Source organism: Lissotriton vulgaris, chromosome 5 (genome assembly GCF_964263255.1).
Source record: "Lissotriton vulgaris chromosome 5, aLisVul1.2, whole genome shotgun sequence".
Taxonomy (NCBI): domain Eukaryota; kingdom Metazoa; phylum Chordata; class Amphibia; order Caudata; family Salamandridae; genus Lissotriton; species Lissotriton vulgaris.
This window is the reverse complement of record NC_141693.1, coordinates 900,360,977-900,379,618: the sequence shown is the minus strand read 5'-3', so window position 1 is coordinate 900,379,618 and position 18,642 is coordinate 900,360,977. Positions and strand designations below refer to the sequence as shown.

Sequence of the window (18,642 nt, the reverse complement as noted above, 5' to 3'; positions counted from 1 at the left end):
AGGTGAAAGGTTTAGTCGATAAAAGGCGACAGTCCTTATAAGGTGTTAGTCCCTATAAGTCAGTATGTCCTTATTAGGAGTTATGAGCTTATAAGGCGCGTTCATATGAAATGAAGGGGAGATGATGTGGGGAAGGTGTATGATGTCCCTGGACCTATATTAAGGTACCGATACAAAATATAACCACAGTGAACTGTAATATCAGTGACAAAATTCTGAATGTTTTCTTTCCTTTTCGTACATATCAATACCTCTGTAAATCTCAAAACGCTCTTGTCCCTTTCCCCAGACCTAATCCTGACTGCCACATATATTCTTTGCATGGTAGTCAGTGGATTCAGAGAAGCATTGATACGATAGTTGTATTGCTCCTGTAGGATTTGTACTGCCATTACTGTGCCCTGAGAGCTTGTGCAAAAATGCATTAGAGGTGTAATTGAGGCTAGATCCATGCCTGTCATAAAAAGACATGGCTTCGTATACAAGATCCTTTGGCAAATATGCCTGGAAAAATTATTTCGGTACAAAAGGGGGTGGTGATGGACAGAGAATCTGAATCAATCAAACACTCACACCCAGTTAAAAGATCTGGGTTTAATCCATCACCGTTCTTTAGCCCACTCTGCCACCCCAGTTCAGACATGGCTGTATGCAAATCAGTCTGACCCTGTGCCTCATGGGAACAGTCCAGCCCGAACTGCCAAGCCATGTCTTTCCTGGACCGGAAACAAGCTTCCGAGGACCGGTTTCTGGCATTCCAGCCGTCTTCAGCCCGGCTTGCTTGAATCCAGTGGCAAAGTAAGCAAGGGACTCACGTCTGAGCATACCCTGCCATACTTATGGCGGCCAAAAGCGGTACAAAAGGGGGTGGTGATGGACGGAGCATCTGAATCAATCAAACACTCACACCCAGTCAAAAGACCTGAGTTTAATCCATCACCGTTCTTTAGCCCACTCTGCCACCCCAGTTCAGACATGGCTATATGCAAATCAGTCTGACCCTGTGCCTCATGAGAACAGTCCAGCCCGAACTGCCAAGCCATGTCTTTCCTGGACCGGAAACAAGCTTCCGAGGACCGGTTTCTGGCATTCCAGCCGTCTTCAGCCCGGCTTGCTTGAATCCAGTGGCAAAGTAAGCAAGGGACTCACGTCTGAGCATACCCTGCCACACTTATGGCGGCCAAAAGCGGTACAAAAGGGGGTGGCGATGGACGGAGCATCTGCATCAATCACACACTCACACCCAGTCAAAAGATCTGGGTTTAATACATCACCGTTCTTTAGCCCACTCTGCCACCCCAGTTCAGACATGGCTATATGCAAATCAGTCTGACCCTGTGCCTCATGGGAACAGTCCAGCCCGAACTGCCAAGCCATGTCTTTCCTGGACCGGAAACAAGCTTCCGAGGACCGGTTTCTGGCATTCCAGCCGTCTTCAGCCCGGCTTGCTTGAATCCAGTGGCAAAGTGAGCAAGGGACTCACGTCTGAGCATACCCTGCCACACTTATGGCGGCCAAAAGCGGTACAAGAGGGGGTGGTGATGGACGGAGCATCTGAATCAATCAAACACTCACACCCAGTCAAAAGATCTGAGTTTAATCCACCACCGTTCTTTAGCCCACTCTGCCACCCCAGTTCAGACTTGGCTATAAGCAAATCAGTCTGACCCTGTGTCTCATGGGAACAGTCCAGCCCGAACTGCCAAGCCATGTCTTTCCTGGACCGGAAACAAGCTTCCGAGGACTGGTTTCTGGCATTCCAGCCATCTTCAGCCCTGCTTGCTTGAATCCAGTAGCAAAGTGAGCAAGGGACTCACGTCTGAGCATACCCTGCCACACTTATGGCAGCCAAAAGCGGTACAAAAGGGGGTGGTGATGGACGGAGCTTCTGAATCAATCAAACACTCACACCCAGTCAAAAGATCTGGGTTTAATCCATCACCGTTCTTTAACCCACTCTGCCACCCCAGTTCAGACATGGCTATATGCAAATCAGTCTGACCCTGTGCCTCATGGGAACAGTCCAGCCCGAACTGCCAAGCCATGTCTTTCCTGGACCGGAAACAAGCTTCCGAGGACCGGTTTCTGGCATTCCAGCCGTCTTCAGCCCGGCTTGCTTGAATCCAGTGGCAAAGTGAGCAAGGGACTCACGTCTGAGCATACCCTGCCACACTTATGGCGGCCAAAAGTGGTACAAAAGGGGGTGGTGATGGACGGAGCATCTGAATCAATCAAACACTCACACCCAGTCAAAAGATCTGGGTTTAATCCATCACCGCTCTTTAGCCCACTCTGCCACCCCAGTTCAGACATGGCTATATGCAAATCAATCTGACCCTGTGCCTCATGGGAACAGTCCAGCCCGAACTGCCAAGCCATGTCTTTCCTGGACCGGAAACAAGCTTCCGAGGACCGGTTTCTGGCATTCCAGCCGTCTTCAGCCCGGCTTGCTTGAATCCAGTGGCAAAGTGAGCAAGGGACTCACGTCTGAGCATACCCTGCCACACTTATGGCGGCCAAAAGCGGTACAAAAGGGGGTGGTGATGGACGGAGCATCTGAATCAATCAAACACTCACACCCAGTCAAAAGATCTGGGTTTAATCCATCACCGCTCTTTAGCCCACTCTGCCACCCCAGTTCAGACATGGCTATATGCAAATCAATCTGACCCTGTGCCTCATGGGAACAGTCCAGCCCGAACTGAAAAATTCTTTCAGCATGCAGGAGGTCTAATTGTTACAATTATTTTCACTGCCACCAAGAGTGTTGGTTGATAGCCACTTTACCTAATTCAAGCCTCTTTTTAATAACAGTCTTCCTGTTCCCTCAATTTCTTAGTGATGTAACTCTTGCTTTTGGAAACATGCTGTGATCGGAAAGACTACGAGATGTACGACCCTTACAGTATGCTAGTCACAAATTACGTTGCTTTGTGACTCGCAAAATGAAATGCACAACAGTGTCACAGACACTGTTAGTGATTTCCAAGCGGAATTTGTGACCCCATTGGGAATGGCTAGCACTCCCAGGGATGGTGGCCCGCTAAGGGTCAGGAGACCACCATGTCTGGGACTGCCTATTAAATAAAGCAGCTTTTCTTTTTAAAGGCAGCCCGTTTTCTTTAAAGGAAAACGGGATGCATTTAAAAAAGGAAAATTAAACTTTTCAGTTTCACTTTTTAAGGGCAGGCAGTGGTCCCTGGGACCACTGCCTGCTCTTAAAAAGTATTTTCAAACACACTCACAAAGGGAAAGGGGTCGCAAAACAATAGTACATGGCAGTGAGTTTCGCTATTAGGAAGGGACGCCCCTTCCTAATAGTGTTTGCACATGCCATTACCCTTTTTTGCGGTTGCAAAGAAGCCGATCTCTCTTTTGAGAGTACTAAAAAGGGTCTTACATCTGGGCCCTATATTTGTTGGTAATAATGCAAAAAATTTCAAGTAGTAAATGTTGGTTTGTTAATGCCTAGCTTAATGCGCAAACCACATTTGTTATGTTAAATCAATTTGTATGGCACAACTTATCACCCATGAGGGTACCCAGGTACTGCAGCAGGAACGTAGGCAAGGCAGAGCTCCTAGTTGACCAGCCAGGTCTTCAGTTTCTTGCAGAAACATTTCATATACAAATGTATACCAATGTATCCATCTTTGGTTTTCTTTAACATATTTTGTTGAAAACAACTTGCAACCAAACTACATAGATATCGCTCAGGTTTGTGTTGTATGTACATTACAATCATTTTTCACAAATGGTACAATGACATTTACATTGTGTTTAACATGTAGAAGGTTAAACAACACTTCCATAATGTCAGAGTAATTGTGGTCCAACTCATCACGTACAGGGCAATCATGGCACCCATCTTCCATTTCTTAACTTTTTATCCATTTTCATAACCATCTTTTAAATGTTCATGTTCTTGGACTACCTGATATTGTGGACTTGGAGTGACACTGTATATGACACACCATTTTGGAGGAGAGCTCAGCAAGGAACTTTCAAGCATGTTCTGTGATGTTGCAATTTACTTACAGATACAGTATATGATGAATCACAATAGAAATGGGGGTATAGCTTCAATGGGGTATATGGGATGTGACACCCCCCAAATAAATGCATTTCTGGCTTAGTAGATGGGTCTGGGGGAACAGAAATGGGTCTGCTACATCTGTGTTGTTTTTTTTTGTTATGTTATATTTATCTGTAGAGCGAGCTAATCACCTGTTAGGGTATCCAGGCATTAAGCAGGAGTGTAGGTGTGTGGTCCCGCCAAATTATTTGAAGAGCCAGGTTTTCAGCTTCTTGCAAAAGTAGCAAGGAGGAGGGTCTGATGTGTTGTGGGGGGTTGTACCAACGTTTGGGTATAATGTATGAGAACAAGCAACCTCCTGCTCTCCTGTGAATGCAGGGGGGTGCAAATGAGAGTGAAGTTGAGCGTTGGTGTCTAGATAGATTGTGAAAGTGCATGGGGTTGTTGAGGTATATGGGTCCAATGTTATGTAAGGCTTTGTAGGTAAATGGGAGGAGTTTGAACAGGCCTTGATGGTGAATGGAGAGCCAGTGAGGCTCCCTGAGGTGAGATGTGGGTATGATGGGGAAGGTTGATTAGGAGTCTTGCAGTGGTGTTCTGAATGGTCCGAAGTCTGTTCAGAAGCTGCTTGGAGATTCTGGGGTACAATGAGTTGCTGTAGTTGAGACTGCTTGTGATGAGTACTTGCATGACGGTTTGTTTTGTGCCGTCAAGTTAAGCTTGTCATCCAGGATGATCCCAAAATTTCTGGAGTGGATGGTGGGCATTCATGTGGGACCTAGTTCTGTCAGCCAAAGGTGCCGTCCCACGTGGAGTTCCTGTTTCCAAAGACTAATAATTCTGTTTTGCTGGAGTTGAATTTCAAGCACTTGGTTTTTATCCATTCTGCTAGCAAGCTCATACAGTAGGTGAAATTTGTTCTGGTGGTGGGTGTAGGAGAGTAGGGTCTGCAATCCTATGATCACCCAGATTTTTTGCTTTTGTTTCACTGGTTTACGACTTTCTCTGGCTGTGGGCCTGCCAATCAGACCCACAGCCTGGCTGTTCTCTCTCTAAATTACAACATGTACCCTAGGTGCATTTACCAATTGGTACTGGGCCACCTTATCAGACCCTGTAACTCAGGGCATAGGTGTACCCAGGGCTGCCAGGGGCTGCAGCATGTATTATGCCACCCATGGCTGGCCTCCTAAATTTGACACAACTGGCTGCATGACAGCTGGGGCAAAGTCGTGTAATCACCCTTTGCTGTAGATATAGTATACCTATATCTAACCCTAAAATGGACACACAGATTCCTATCAGTCACTCCTATGGCAGGCCTTAACAATCCTGAAGGCAGAGTGCTTGGAATCGTGTGAGATGGTGCTCTGGCATGAGCTGAGCCTGTCTGCAGCTTGCGGAACCAAGTCCTAATAGCTGTTCCATGATATCGCATACCATGTACTCTTAAGTGCATTATAATCCTTGCGGTTAAATGCTATCTTTGGTATTGCTTTATCAAAACATGTCGAGTAAGGTGTCATACGAATTGGAATACTAACCCCTCGCCAATTCTGGCGACGGGGTTAGCATTCCACCCTTCTAGAGGGACACGACATGTATGTAACTGTGAACCCCGGTTAAAGTTAAACGAAGCCTCAGCTCCACAAAATGGATGCTGCCACCACAGACACGAGTCTGACCTCCTGCTGCTGGGAGTCCTTCCAGCGAGGAGAGCTTGGACAAAGGGTTTCCTGTCCGGGGCAGTGCTAGCACCATCCCAGACATGGTTTTGTGTATCCTGGGTAGGCAGGGCTTTTCAGGAAGGTGACTGCTGAGTGGCACCCCGGTGCTCACTACGCATAGGCCGGTCAGAACCAGTTCCAGGGGCACACCAGCCCCTGGCCTGGGGAAAGTCCGGCATGGCAGAGGGGTAACCACCCCCCTCCTAGTCCCACCCATAGGCAGGACCTAGTCACCGGGTCAGCCCCCTTTTTTAGTATAAAGATGGGAGCGGGCCCCCTGTTAAAATTAGATCATCTTTGGAATCAAGACCCGACTTTCTGCGAAAGGCATCAAGATTTCCTTCTTCAAGATTCTCCCTTGTGGCTAAGGAGTAGTCACCCTGCGTCAAGCGGGCACCATCCTAAGAACACTGCGGTCTGCTGCAAGTCCTTCTTCACGAATCCGACGACCCAGCTCGACGAGACCCGGCTTCCCTGGCACCTCTGACCTCTACTCACCTCTACAGCAAAGCTGAGAACTGTGAGTGCGACGAGACCTCGAGGGACCGACGATCGCCAAGACTGCACGACTTCTTTGCAACAAGCCCACCGTGTGCTCCACTGGTGAGTGCTTTGGGGTCCGAGAAGCCCCAACCCTGAGCAGCTCCAGCACCGAAGATCAGCCCTCCAGCATCTCCACGATCTGCGTGGGGCCCTTCTGCTTTTGCGTGCTCACCGCGCTGTGTGGCTACTAGCCGGCTGGCTTGTGGCCTTCTTCACGACGCCCGACGACATCACTGCTGCTGGTCTGGTTGCTCCAGACTGGCCCTTGCTTCCTTCTTCAAGAGAGGCACCCCGGACCCTCCTGGTCCACTCCAGACGCCATTTTGAGTCCACCGCGTGGGCTTGAATTTGCCAAGGCTTTGTTGCCCAATCCTGGGTCCAGCGACGCCGACAGCTTCAATCTTCGTGGGACAGCTCGCTCCTCCATCCTGGTCGCCGACAACCCCTCCTGGTCCGTGAGATCTGCGAGCACAGCGTCACCCACTCACCTAGTCGAGGTGACTACCATCCGGTGCCCTCCTGGTGCCACCTGACTACTGGCTAGTAGTCACGAACTTGGTCCCCTCTACTTTCAGGTGTCATCTTCCTTCGATCCAGGCTTGGATCCATCGAACTTTCTTCACTGGTCGCCTGCCAGCAACTTCTTTCTTCCAGGCTCCTGGTCCGTCTACGAGGATTCCCGACGTCTTTTGAGACCTATGCAGCTGCAGCCCCTGGGCTAGGTAAACTCGGCATTTCGGTGCCCCAGCATAGCCTCACTATCCAAGGGTCAGAATCCACTTTCGTTTTCCTCCTACCAGGTCGGGTTCGCCCGAGAACACTAACTTTGTCATTACTAGCTACCATAGACTTTGTCCCGCATCACGCGTGAGAGTGCACACTCTGCACCCGAGTCACCTGGGTCTCCTAGAAGTAATCTGAAGATTCTATAGTCAAGATCTAGCGATTCCAAAGCCTATTAGTACTGTACTTACTTGCTAGTAACTTCGCATTCCACTTTCAGAGTATATGGTTTTCCGTGCCCCTCGGGCATTTGTATATACTGTGCTAACTTAAGTATTTTCGTAAGAGTTTTGTTTTGTGCTTAGTACCCTGTCCTCATAAAGAGTACAGGGCTGTTGTGATTCTTAATAAATATCTTGTTTATTTTAATAACACTTGTGTGGTGTCCTTTCACTTGGTGTTCAAGGGGTATATGTGTGGTATAACAGCTGGCTTAACACGCCCTCTCGAGTCTTTAGCCTTAGACGGCTCGTATCCACGCTACTAGGATAGCTGGTCTATAAGGTTGACTTACAACCAATCATCAATAAGGGTTGCTGGACTGATACATAGTGTTCACTAGAATAGTGAGCACTGCATATCAGGCCACCTTCTCACATTGGTGAGCAGCGGTTGGGATTTGAGCTTGCTGTTGTTTTACCACACGTATCCTAAGAATATCTTGTTGAAAGATCACATAAGTACTGTTAGGTACATATAACTAAGCTTAGAATACTCTGAGTTCTACTGAACCAGCTGTTGCAGCTCCTCAAGGCTTAGCACACCTTGGCTGCAACTCTTAGCAAGGGATCAGTAGGCAAACACATAGTGTAGGTAGGTGCATCACTTACACCACACTAGAAACAGTATGTCAGACAAAGGAGGAAACTCTGAGTCTCCCCTTGTGTCAGTGGACCCTCCACAGGTCCTCCCTTCCAGATATACTGTGCTTAGCTTCCATGAGTTACGACAGGTGTGTACCTCTAGGAAGATTAAGCAGGGGTCTAACCCCACAACTTCCTTTCTGATTGGTCTCTTAGAGACTTATGATGCCAGAAAAGCTGAGAAACTTCTTAGCTCTTCTAATCCAGATGGAAGCATGCCTCCCCTTGAGGGAACCAGAGGAGACCCTGACCTAATCCACCTCTCAGCTGAGACTGAAGAGGGGGAGGAGGATGAGGATCCCTCTGGGGATCAGGCAGATAAGGGACAGGTAGAAGTCAGCAGACTAACCAGGTCCAACTTAAGCAGACATGAGATTGGTACTGGGGGACCCCTGGGGCCACTCTCAGGTCAGTTTAACATTGGGAATGGACGAGCCAGGTCTCTCTCAAGAGGCTCTGGCAGATCTATTCAAACCAATGGCTCTCAAAGCTCTTCTCACAGAGGGATGACTTCCCCTCAGAGGAGAGTGTATGAAGCTAAAGAAAGGGCAGTCAATCTGAGGATTGCCAGGGAAGAACTTGCCCTGGCCAAAGAGAGACTTGCCTTTGCTAGAGAGCAACAGTTAAGTGGGGAAGTCCCCACTGGTGGCAGCATTGTACCTAGCAATAGGGAAAGGAGTTTTGATACAAAACACCTGGGTAAGATAGCGCCCCCCTTTAAACAAGGGGATGACATCCACAAATGGATTACTGCTTTGGAGAGGGCCTGCACTGTGCAGGGTGTTCCCCAAAGTCAGTGGGCAGCTATCTTGTGGCTCTCCTTTGAAGGTAAAGGTAGAGATAAGCTCCTCACTACTAGAGTGGAGGATGCTAACAATTACCAAATCTTGAAAAACACACTGGTTGATGGGTTTGGCCTAACCACTGAGCAGTACAGGGTGCTGTTCAGGGATACCCAGAAAACTCAGTCTCAAGATTGGTCTGACTTTGTAGATTGTGCCATTAAGGCTTTTGAGGGCTGGTTGCTGGGCAGTAAGGTTACTGATTACAAAGGATTGTACAATTTGATGATGAGAGAACAAATTTTAAACAATTGTCAGAACAAGTTGTTGCATCAGCATCTTGTTGACTCAGATCTGACCTCTCCCCAAGAATTGGGAAAGAAGGCAGACAGATGGGTTAGAACAAGAGTTAAACAGAACCAGGGCCAGAATCAAGGTGGTCAGAAGAAAGCAGACCAGAAGGGTAAAGATTCTAAGGGGGAACAAAATGACCAGAAGTCTTCGACAGGTCCCCAACAACCCAAAGAGGGTGGGGGTCAGGCTCCCCAAAAGAAGAAAGAAGGCCAATCTAAAAGGTGGTGCCAATACTGCAAAAGTAAAACTCACTGGTTTAGTGAGTGCACCAAGAAAGGAGGAGGGCAGACTCCTGCCACTGCAGCCCCTAAGGCACCTGTGCCCCCTAGTACAGTCAGCAGTGGTAGTGCACCTCCCAAGGGTTTAGTAGGGTTAACCCTGGGTTCTGAGGGGAGTGACAACTTAGTTGGCACACTCACTCAGGCTGTCCTTGTTTGTACAGGGGATGTGGATATGTCCCCTGATATAAGTCCCAATACTTTGGGCAAATACAGACAGACACCTTTCATTAATGGAAAAATGGCTCAGGCCTATAGGGACACTTGTGCCAGTGTCACAATGGTGACACCTAACTTTGTGGACCCTGGACAGATCATGTCAGGTACAGAATTCCTGGTGACCAATGCAAGCAATGTCACTACCAATCACAGTATGGCAATTGTAGCTTTCTCCTGGGGAGGGGTAACTGGCCAAAAGAAGGTTGTAGTTAGTTCAGACCTCCCAGTGGATTGTTTGTTGGGCAATGATTTGGAGTCATCACAATGGTCAGAAGTGGAGCAGAGGACATGGAAATGTTAGGCTTGCCAGCACATGTGTTTGCTGTGACCAGGTCACAGGTCAGGAAATGCCCCACTGAACAGGTGCTGGATCCTGGAACAATGGACCAGACACCTTCCAAGAAAAAGAGCAGTATGGTTAAGGCTGTGCCTTCCCCCTTGCCCCAGGTTGTGGATCAAGTCTCAGAGGAGGCTGACCTACAGGAATTGAGGGAAACTGAGCCTAGAGAGTTTGAACTTGATCAAGTTGAATTCTTGGGTTCAGGGGGACCCTCAAGGGAAGACCTGGGGAAGGACCAGTTAGACTGCCCTTCTCTTGAACCCCTCAGACAGCAGGCTGCTGCTGAGGCTGCTGGGAACGCCACAGGTACCCACAAGGTATACTGGGAAGATGGACTCCTGTACACTGAGTCAAGAGACCCCAAGCCTGGCATGACCAGGAGGCTGGTTGTACCCTTGTCTCAGAGAGGTTTCCTCCTTACCTTGGCCCATGAGATTCCCTTAGCACGCCACTTAGGCCAGACAAAGACTTGGGACAGGCTTGTCTCACACTTTCACTGGCCTCACATGAATGAGGATACCAAGGAGTTTTGTCGCTCCTGTGTCACTTGCCAAGCCAGTGGTAAGTCAGGTGGCACAACAAAGACCCCCCTTGTACCAATGCCTGTGGTGGGGGTGCCCTTTGAAAGAGTGGGGATTGACATTGTTGGTCCAATGGAACCCCAGACAGCATCAGGGCACAAGTTTATACTGGTGGTAGTGGATCATGCCACCAGGTATCCTGAAGCTATTCCACTTAGGACCACTACAGCACCTGTAGTGGCAAGGGCCCTAGTTGGAGTGTTCTCCAGAGTGGGCTTCCCTAAGGAGGTTGTCTCTGACAGAGGTGCAAACTTCATGTCAAGCTACTTAACTGCTATGTGGAAGGAATGTGGTGTCAACTACAAGTTCACTACACCCTATCATCCACAATGCAATGGGCTTGTTGAAAGGTTCAACAGGACCCTAAAAGGGATGATTCATGGACTACCTGAAAAGCTCAGGCGTAGATGGGATGTCCTGATTCCCTGCCTTCTGTTTGCTTACAGAGAGGTCCCACAAAAGGGGGTTCGCTACAGCCCTTTTGAACTTTTTTATGGGCATCCTGTGAGAGGCCCCCTGTGTTTGGTGAAGGAAGGATGGGAGAGACCTCTCAAAAAGCCTGCAACCAACATAGTGGACTATGTACTTGGTCTCCGCTCCAGGATGGCTGAGTATATGGAGAAGGCATCTGAAAACCTTAAGGCCAGTCAAGAACTTCAAAAAGCTTGGCATGACCAAAAGGCTGTCCTGACTGTTTACCAGCCTGGACAGAAGGTGTGGGTGTTGGAGCCAGTGGCCCCAGCAGCACTCAAAGACAAATGGTCTGGGCCCCACACGATTCTTGAGCAAAAGGGAGAGGTCACCTACCTGGTGGACCTTGGAACTCCCAGGAGTCCCCACAGGGTACTCCATGTCAACAGGCTCAAAGCATATGTCGACAGGAAGGACATGAGCTTGCTCATGGCCATAGATGAGGGACAGGAGGAAGAGAGTGACCCTCTCCCAGACCTGCTCACTCAGAATCCTGATGATGGGTCAGTAGATGGTGTTGTCTTTTGTGGCAGCCTCTCTGAGCATCAACAGAAAGACTGTAAACAGGTTCTTCAGTCTTTCAGACATATGTTCTCTCTGACACCCAGTCAGACCAATTGGTGCACCCATGAGGTTGACACTGGTGACAGCCTGCCAGTCAAGAGTAAAATCTACAGGCAGCCTGATCATGTTAGAGACTGCATAAAAACTGAAGTGCAGAAAATGTTGGAGTTGGGAGTCATTGAACCCTCAGATAGCCCTTGGGCTAGTCCAGTAGTTCTAGTGCCAAAACCTCACACCCAGGATGGTAAGAGAGAGATGAGGTTCTGCGTAGACTACAGGGGTCTCAATGCAGTCACTAAGACTGATGCCCACCCAATACCAAGGGCAGATGAACTTATAGATAGATTGGCTTCTGCCAACTACTTAAGTACATTTGACCTGACAGCTGGGTATTGGCAGATCAGGTTAGCTGAGGATGCCAAGCCCAAGACAGCATTTTCAACCCCTGGTGGGCATTATCAATTTGTGGTAATGCCCTTTGGTCTGAAAAATGCACCTGCCACCTTCCAAAGGTTGGTGAATCAAGTCCTCACTGGGCTGGATGACTTCTGTGCAGCATATCTAGCTGATATTGCTGTCTGTAGCTCCACCTGGGAGGATCACCTGGTCCACCTGAGGAAAGTGTTAGAGGCTCTGCAGGCAGCAGGCCTCACTATCAAGGCCACCAAGTGCCAGATAGGGCAGACACAGGTTGTATACCTGGGCCACCTTGTAGGTGGAGGCCAGGTTCAGCCACTGGAGAGCAAAATACAGTCAATCAGGGACTGGGCTCCTCCAACCACCCAGACTCAGGTTCGAGCTTTCTTGGGCCTGACTGGTTACTACAGAAAGTTTGTCAGGAACTATGGATCAATTGTGACTCCATTAAATGAACTGACAAGTAAGAAAATGCCAAAAAAGGTTCAGTGGACAGCAGGCTGTCAAAAAGCATTTGATGACCTAAAGCAGGCCATGTGCACAGCACCTATCCTTAAGAGTCCAGACTACTCAAACCATTCAATGTCCAAACAGATGCCTCTGAGTTGGGTGTGGGAGCTGTTCTATCTCAACTGAATTTTGATGGTCAAGACCAGCCCATTGCTTTTATAAGCAGAAGGCTGACCCCCAGAGAGAAGAATTGGTCAGCTATTGAGAGGGAGGCCTTTGCTGTGGTTTGGGCCCTGAAGAAGCTGAGGCCATACTTGTTTGGCACTCACTTCAAGATTCAGACCGACCATAAGCCCCTCTTGTGGCTAAATCAGATGAAGGGTGAAAACCCCAAACTGCTTAGGTGGTCCATTTCCTTACAGGGGATGGACTTTACAGTGGAACATAGACCTGGTACTGATCATGGCAATGCCGATGGGCTCTCCAGATATTTCCACTTAGAACAAGAAGACTCACCTGGTCAAGGTTAGCTTATTGTCCCAAAGTTGGGGGGGGGGGGGGGGGGGGGGGGGTCATGTAGGAGAGTAGGGTCTGCAATCCTATGATCACCCAGATTTTGTGCTTTTGTTTCACTGGTTTACGACTTTCTCTGGCTGTGGGCCTGCCAATCAGACCCACAGCCTGGCTGTTCTCTCTCTAAATTACAACATGTACCCTAGGTGCATTTACCAATTGGTACTGGGCCACCTTATCAGACCCTGTAACTCAGGGCATAGGTGTACCCAGGGCTGCCAGGGGCTGCAGCATGTATTATGCCACCCCTGGCTGGCCTCCTAAATTTGACACAACTGGCTGCATGACAGCTGGGGCAAAGTCGTGTAATCACCCTTTGCTGTAGATATAGTATACCTATATCTAACCCTAAAATGGACACACAGATTCCTATCAGTCACTCCTATGGCAGGCCTTAACAATCCTGAAGGCAGAGCGCTTGGAATCGTGTGAGATGGTGCTCTGGCATGAGCTGAGCCTGTCTGCAGCTTGCGGAACCAAGTCCTAATAGCTGTTCCATGATATCGCATACCATATACTCTTAAGTGCATTATAATCCTCGCGGTTAAATGCTATCTTTGGTATTGCTTTATCAAAACATGTCGAGTAAGGTGTCATACGAATTGGAATACTAACCCCTCGCCAATTCTGGCGACGGGGTTAGCATTCCACCCTTCTAGAGGGACACAACATGTATGTAACTGTGAACCCCGGTTAAAGTTAAACGAAGCCTCAGCTCCACAAAATGGATGCTGCCACCACAGACACGAGTCTGACCTCCTGTTGCTGGGAGTCCTTCCAGCGAGGAGAGCTTGGACAAAGGGTTTCCTGTCCGGGGCGGTGCTAGCACCATCCCAGACATGGTTTTGTGTATCCTGGGTAGGCAGGGCTTTTCAGGAAGGTGACTGCTGAGTGGCACCCCGGTGCTCACTACGCATAGGCCGGTCTGAACCAGTTCCAGGGGCACACCAGCCCCTGGCCTGGGGAAAGTCCGGCATGGCAGAGGGGTGTAACCACCCCCCTCCTAGTCCCACCCATAGGCAGGACCTAGTCACCGGGTCAGCCCCCTTTTTTAGTATAAAGATGGGAGCGGGCCCCCTGTTAAAATTAGATCATCTTTGGAATCAAGACCCGACTTTCTGCGAAAGGCATCAAGATTTCCTTCTTCAAGATTCTCCCTTGTGGCTAAGGAGTAGTCACCCTGCGTCAAGCGGGCACCATCCTAAGAACACTGCGGTCTGCTGCAAGTCCTTCTTCACGAATCCGACGACCCAGCTCGACGAGACCCGGCTTCCCTGGCACCTCTGACCTCTACTCACCTCTACAGCAAAGCTGAGAACTGTGAGTGCGACGAGACCTCGAGGGACCGACGATCGCCAAGACTGCACGACTTCTTTGCAACAAGCCCACCGTGTGCTCCACTGGTGAGTGCTTTGGGGTCCGAGAAGCCCCAACCCTGAGCAGCTCCAGCACTGAAGATCAGCCCTCCAGCATCTCCACGATCTGCGTGGGGCCCTTCTGCTTTTGTGTGCTCACCACGCTGTGTGGCTACTAGCCGGCTGGCTTGTGGCCTTCTTCACGACGCCCGACGACATCACTGCTGCTGGTCTGGTTGCTCCAGACTGGCCCTTGCTTCCTTCTTCAAGAGAGGCACCCCGGACCCTCCTGGTCCACTCCAGACGCCATTTTGAGTCCACCGCGTGGGCTTGAATTTGCCAAGGCTTTGTTGCCCAATCCTGGGTCCAGCGACGCCGACAGCTTCAATCTTCGTGGGACAGCTCGCTCCTCCATCCTGGTTGCCGACAACGCCTCCTGGTCCGTGAGATCTGCGAGCACAGCGTCACCCACTCACCTAGTCGAGGTGACTACCATCCGGTGCCCTCCTGGTGCCACCTGACTACTGGCTAGTAGTCACGAACTTGGTCCCCTCTGCTTTCAGGTGTCATCTTCCTTCGATCCAGGCTTGGATCCATTGAACTTTCTTCACTGGTCGCCTGCCAGCAACTTCTTTCTTCCAGGCTCCTGGTCCGTCTACGAGGATTCCCGACGTCTTTTGAGACCTATGCAGCTGCAGCCCCTGGGCTAGGTAAACTCGGCATTTCGGTGCCCCAGCATAGCCTCACTATCCAAGGGTCAGAATCCACTTTCGTTTTCCTCCTACCAGGTCGGGTTCGCCCGAGAACACTAACTTTGTCATTACTAGCTACCATAGACTTTGTCCCGCATCACGCGTGAGAGTGCACACTCTGCACCCGAGTCCCCTGGGTCTCGTAGAAGTAATCTGAAGATTCTATAGTCAAGATCTAGCGATTCCAAAGCCTATTAGTACTGTACTTACCTGCTAGTAACTTCGCATTCCACTTTCAGAGTATATGGTTTTCCGTGCCCCTCAGGCATTTGTATATACTGTGCTAACTTAAGTATTTTCGTAAGAGTTTTGTTTTGTGCTTAGTACCCTGTCCTCATAAAGAGTACAGGGCTGTTGTGATTCTTAATAAATATCTTGTTTATTTTCATAACACTTGTGTGGTGTCCTTTCACTTGGTGTTCAAGGGGTATAACAGCTGGCTTAACACGCCCTCTCGAGTCTTTAGCCTTAGACGGCTCGTATCCACGCTACTAGGATAGCTGGTCTATAAGGTTGACTTACAACCAATCATCAATAAGGGTTGCTGGACTGATACATAGTGTTCACTAGAATAGTGAGCACTGCATATCAGGCCACCTTCTCACAGTGGGTGTCTTGTCTGTCAGGGAAAGAATGAGTTAGGTGTTGTTTGTGTAGAAGATGATGGTGTAGCCTTGACATCTGATACAGTTGGCGAGCAGTCGCATTTAGATGTTGAACAGGGTCAGGCTGCGAGATAATCCCTGTGGGAATCCACATATTAGATTCTTGACTTCAGACGTGAAAGTTGGTAGTCTGACTCTTTGGGATCTTCCCATGAGGAAGAAGCAGAACCAGCTAAGAGATGGTCCTTAAATACCAATCTTGTGAAGCCTCCTGAAAATTGTGTTGTGGGAAACTGTTGAATGCCGCGGAGTGGTTGAGCAGGATGAGGGCCGCTTTTTTTCCTCTGCCTAGGATTGTCCTGATATCGTTAGTGGCTTTGATGAGTGCCATTTCTATTCTGTTGTTCTTTCTAAAGCCTGATTGTGTGTTGTCCAGTAGGTCGTGAATCTCAAGGCAGCTTGTGAATTGATTTTTGATAGTCTTTTCAATCAGTTTTGCTGGGTAGGGAAGTAGGGAAATAGGACGGAAGTTGGCCAGTTGGTTTAGGATAGCTGATGGTTTCCTGATTTTTTGAGGAGTAATTGACAGTTGACCTCTGTGTGCTTCCAAGCTTCTGGGAAGGTGCAGAGGTGATCAGAATGTGGATCAGTGCTGTGCTGATTGATGATGTGCCAAACATATAGATGTGGTGGGGGCATGGGTTCGTTGGGGCCCCAAAGTGGACGCTCTTTATGGTTGTGGTGGTTTCTTCACTTCCATACGGTCAAGTGGTAGTCTTAATTGGTGAATGCCAATGAGTTTTCTGTGGTCTGGTTGATGTAGATGGTCACAATTTTCCTGTTGAAGAAGTTGGATAGGTTGTCCCGCAGTTCTTGAGGGGAGTGATGCTATTGATAGAGGCCGTTGGTGCGGTGAAACGTTTGATGAATATTTCTTTGCTGATGCTGGAATTACCTTCAATGCGTTCAGCTTCTGCTCATTTCTTGATGTGTCTTAGTTGCTGGTCGTATCGTCCAAGTGCAGCTTTGAAGGTGGTTCTGTTGGAGGCTTCGTATTTGGCTCCCCACTTTCTCTCTAGCTGTGTGCAGTTTTTTTGGTGAACCGAAGGTTCTCTCTGTACCAGATGGCTTGCTTGTTGGATTTTCTCTGTTTGTTGAGTTTGATTGGTGCAAGTATGTCGGTGCAGTTCTTGATCCAGTTGAAGTTGTCCTCATTTAACCAAGAGAAAAGGATTAAACTTGTACATTTTTTCCATCAGAAAATTAAATATATACACAGCGACTGGATTACCAAAAAAGTAGTAAATCTTAACTACTTTACTTCAGAAGTCCTTCTTGAATAGGTGCCAATTTACTACTTTTTATAATGCATAAATAGTGCCAGCAGTATGCTGGGAAAGCGGCACCACTCGTTTCCGGGCATATTACTAGCAATGATATGTGACATTTTGGGCATGCAATAAATTTGTTTCCTATTATTTTCAAAATGCAGACAGTACAAACAGAATCTTTTTTCACTGGGAAAGGTCACTTTACAGTTGAACCTTTTTCGCAATAGGGAAAGTATTTTTCGTGTGGAGAAACCCCGACCCCAGTGCCCCACACAATTTTAAGGTGTTCCGTTCTTCTTTCCACCTTGAAAGAGGATTTACTCTAGCACTTTGTTCAAGCATATCTTGAACAATTTCAAGGTAGTAAAGGGTCAGAAAGGAGTAAGAGAATGCTCACCAACGTTCAACTAGGTAGGTATTCACAAACTCTCTAGGCTGGTCATAGGTCATCCACCTACTCCATACTCCTTGCATGGGGTTTACTACTGCATAGGTGCTGTAATGTACAGTTAAAAGGTAATACATGCTATGTAAACTTTGGTGGATAAATGAGAGGCATACATTTTTGGATATCATTTTGGATTTGTGAATTGGACCCATAATGTCAATATATTACAGGACGGATTTGCGTATTATAAATATCATTGGCTCTCTTTTCTGTTTATTTTGGTAGATGGAATGTGACATGGGAAAGCAGGCGAAAAGAGCCTCCTGGCATAAATCAAATGACATCAAACAGTCAAGGGAACTAAAGCTGCACTGCCCAATTCGTCACACAAAAATACGATCAAATAATATTTGATAATGTTGCCCACCTCAATGGTCCGCTACTCATAGACCATACCATACGATAAACAACTCATATATAGAGAGGCAACAATATCATCAAGACAGTAAAAGAAACAGTTTTTGTTGCGCCTTCAGTGTTGAAGATGTGTGCTTCTTTATTATGTGAAGTTGGGAAAAAAGCGCAGCCAATGCGGTTCACCCTCACCAGGGCTTCATCAGGGCCAAATTGATCACACTTAATTCATCATGGAGTGTGGCATATTTATACATATTACTGCAGAGCTAGACTGTGAACTATGAGCATCCCTGGAAAATGTTTATTTCTAGTCCATTACTGGAATCAGTAAGCATTGCAAGACATTCCAAAATCTTTCCACTTAGGTTTGGGTCATCCCACCAACAAAATCTGAATCAAATTTGGAGCTTAACAATTAATTTGAGAGCACAATTGTCAGATCTGTCTGGTAGTCAGATGGAATACCACTAACCTTGAGTCTGTACCCAGCGGGGACGATGAGCAAAGCTTGTTCTTCAATTACCCTTCGTGATACCTCTCGAGAGCACATAGGAAAACTATCCTGAAAAGGCACCACTCAGGGGGGGGTGGGGGAGGGGAATGGGATAAAAGAAGAAAAAGCTGCCGAAAAAAACTGGAAGGCCTCATCCGCAGCTTTCTCTCTAGTGTAGGAAAGCGTGTCCTTGCACGAGCCCCTGATGTTTTCGTGCCCTGTAGGATAGGAAAAGATCAAAAACACTGATAAAGAAAAACAGGTTCTCACAAAACAATTAAAAGATTTGTTATTCTATATTCATACTTTTCACTTCACAC

General features: G+C 48.0%; 1 protein-coding gene across 1 annotated transcript in view; it reads right to left on the bottom strand.

Moving 5' to 3' along the window:
• CPEB3 (cytoplasmic polyadenylation element binding protein 3) overlaps window positions 1-18,642 on the bottom strand; it is a 1,233,156-nt gene that overhangs the window by 1,167,527 nt on the left and 46,987 nt on the right. Inside the window, exon 2 of the mRNA XM_086922496.1 lies at window positions 18,302-18,540. The gene's annotated coding sequence lies outside the window, so the exon portion shown is untranslated. The remainder of the gene's footprint in view (window positions 1-18,301; window positions 18,541-18,642) is intronic.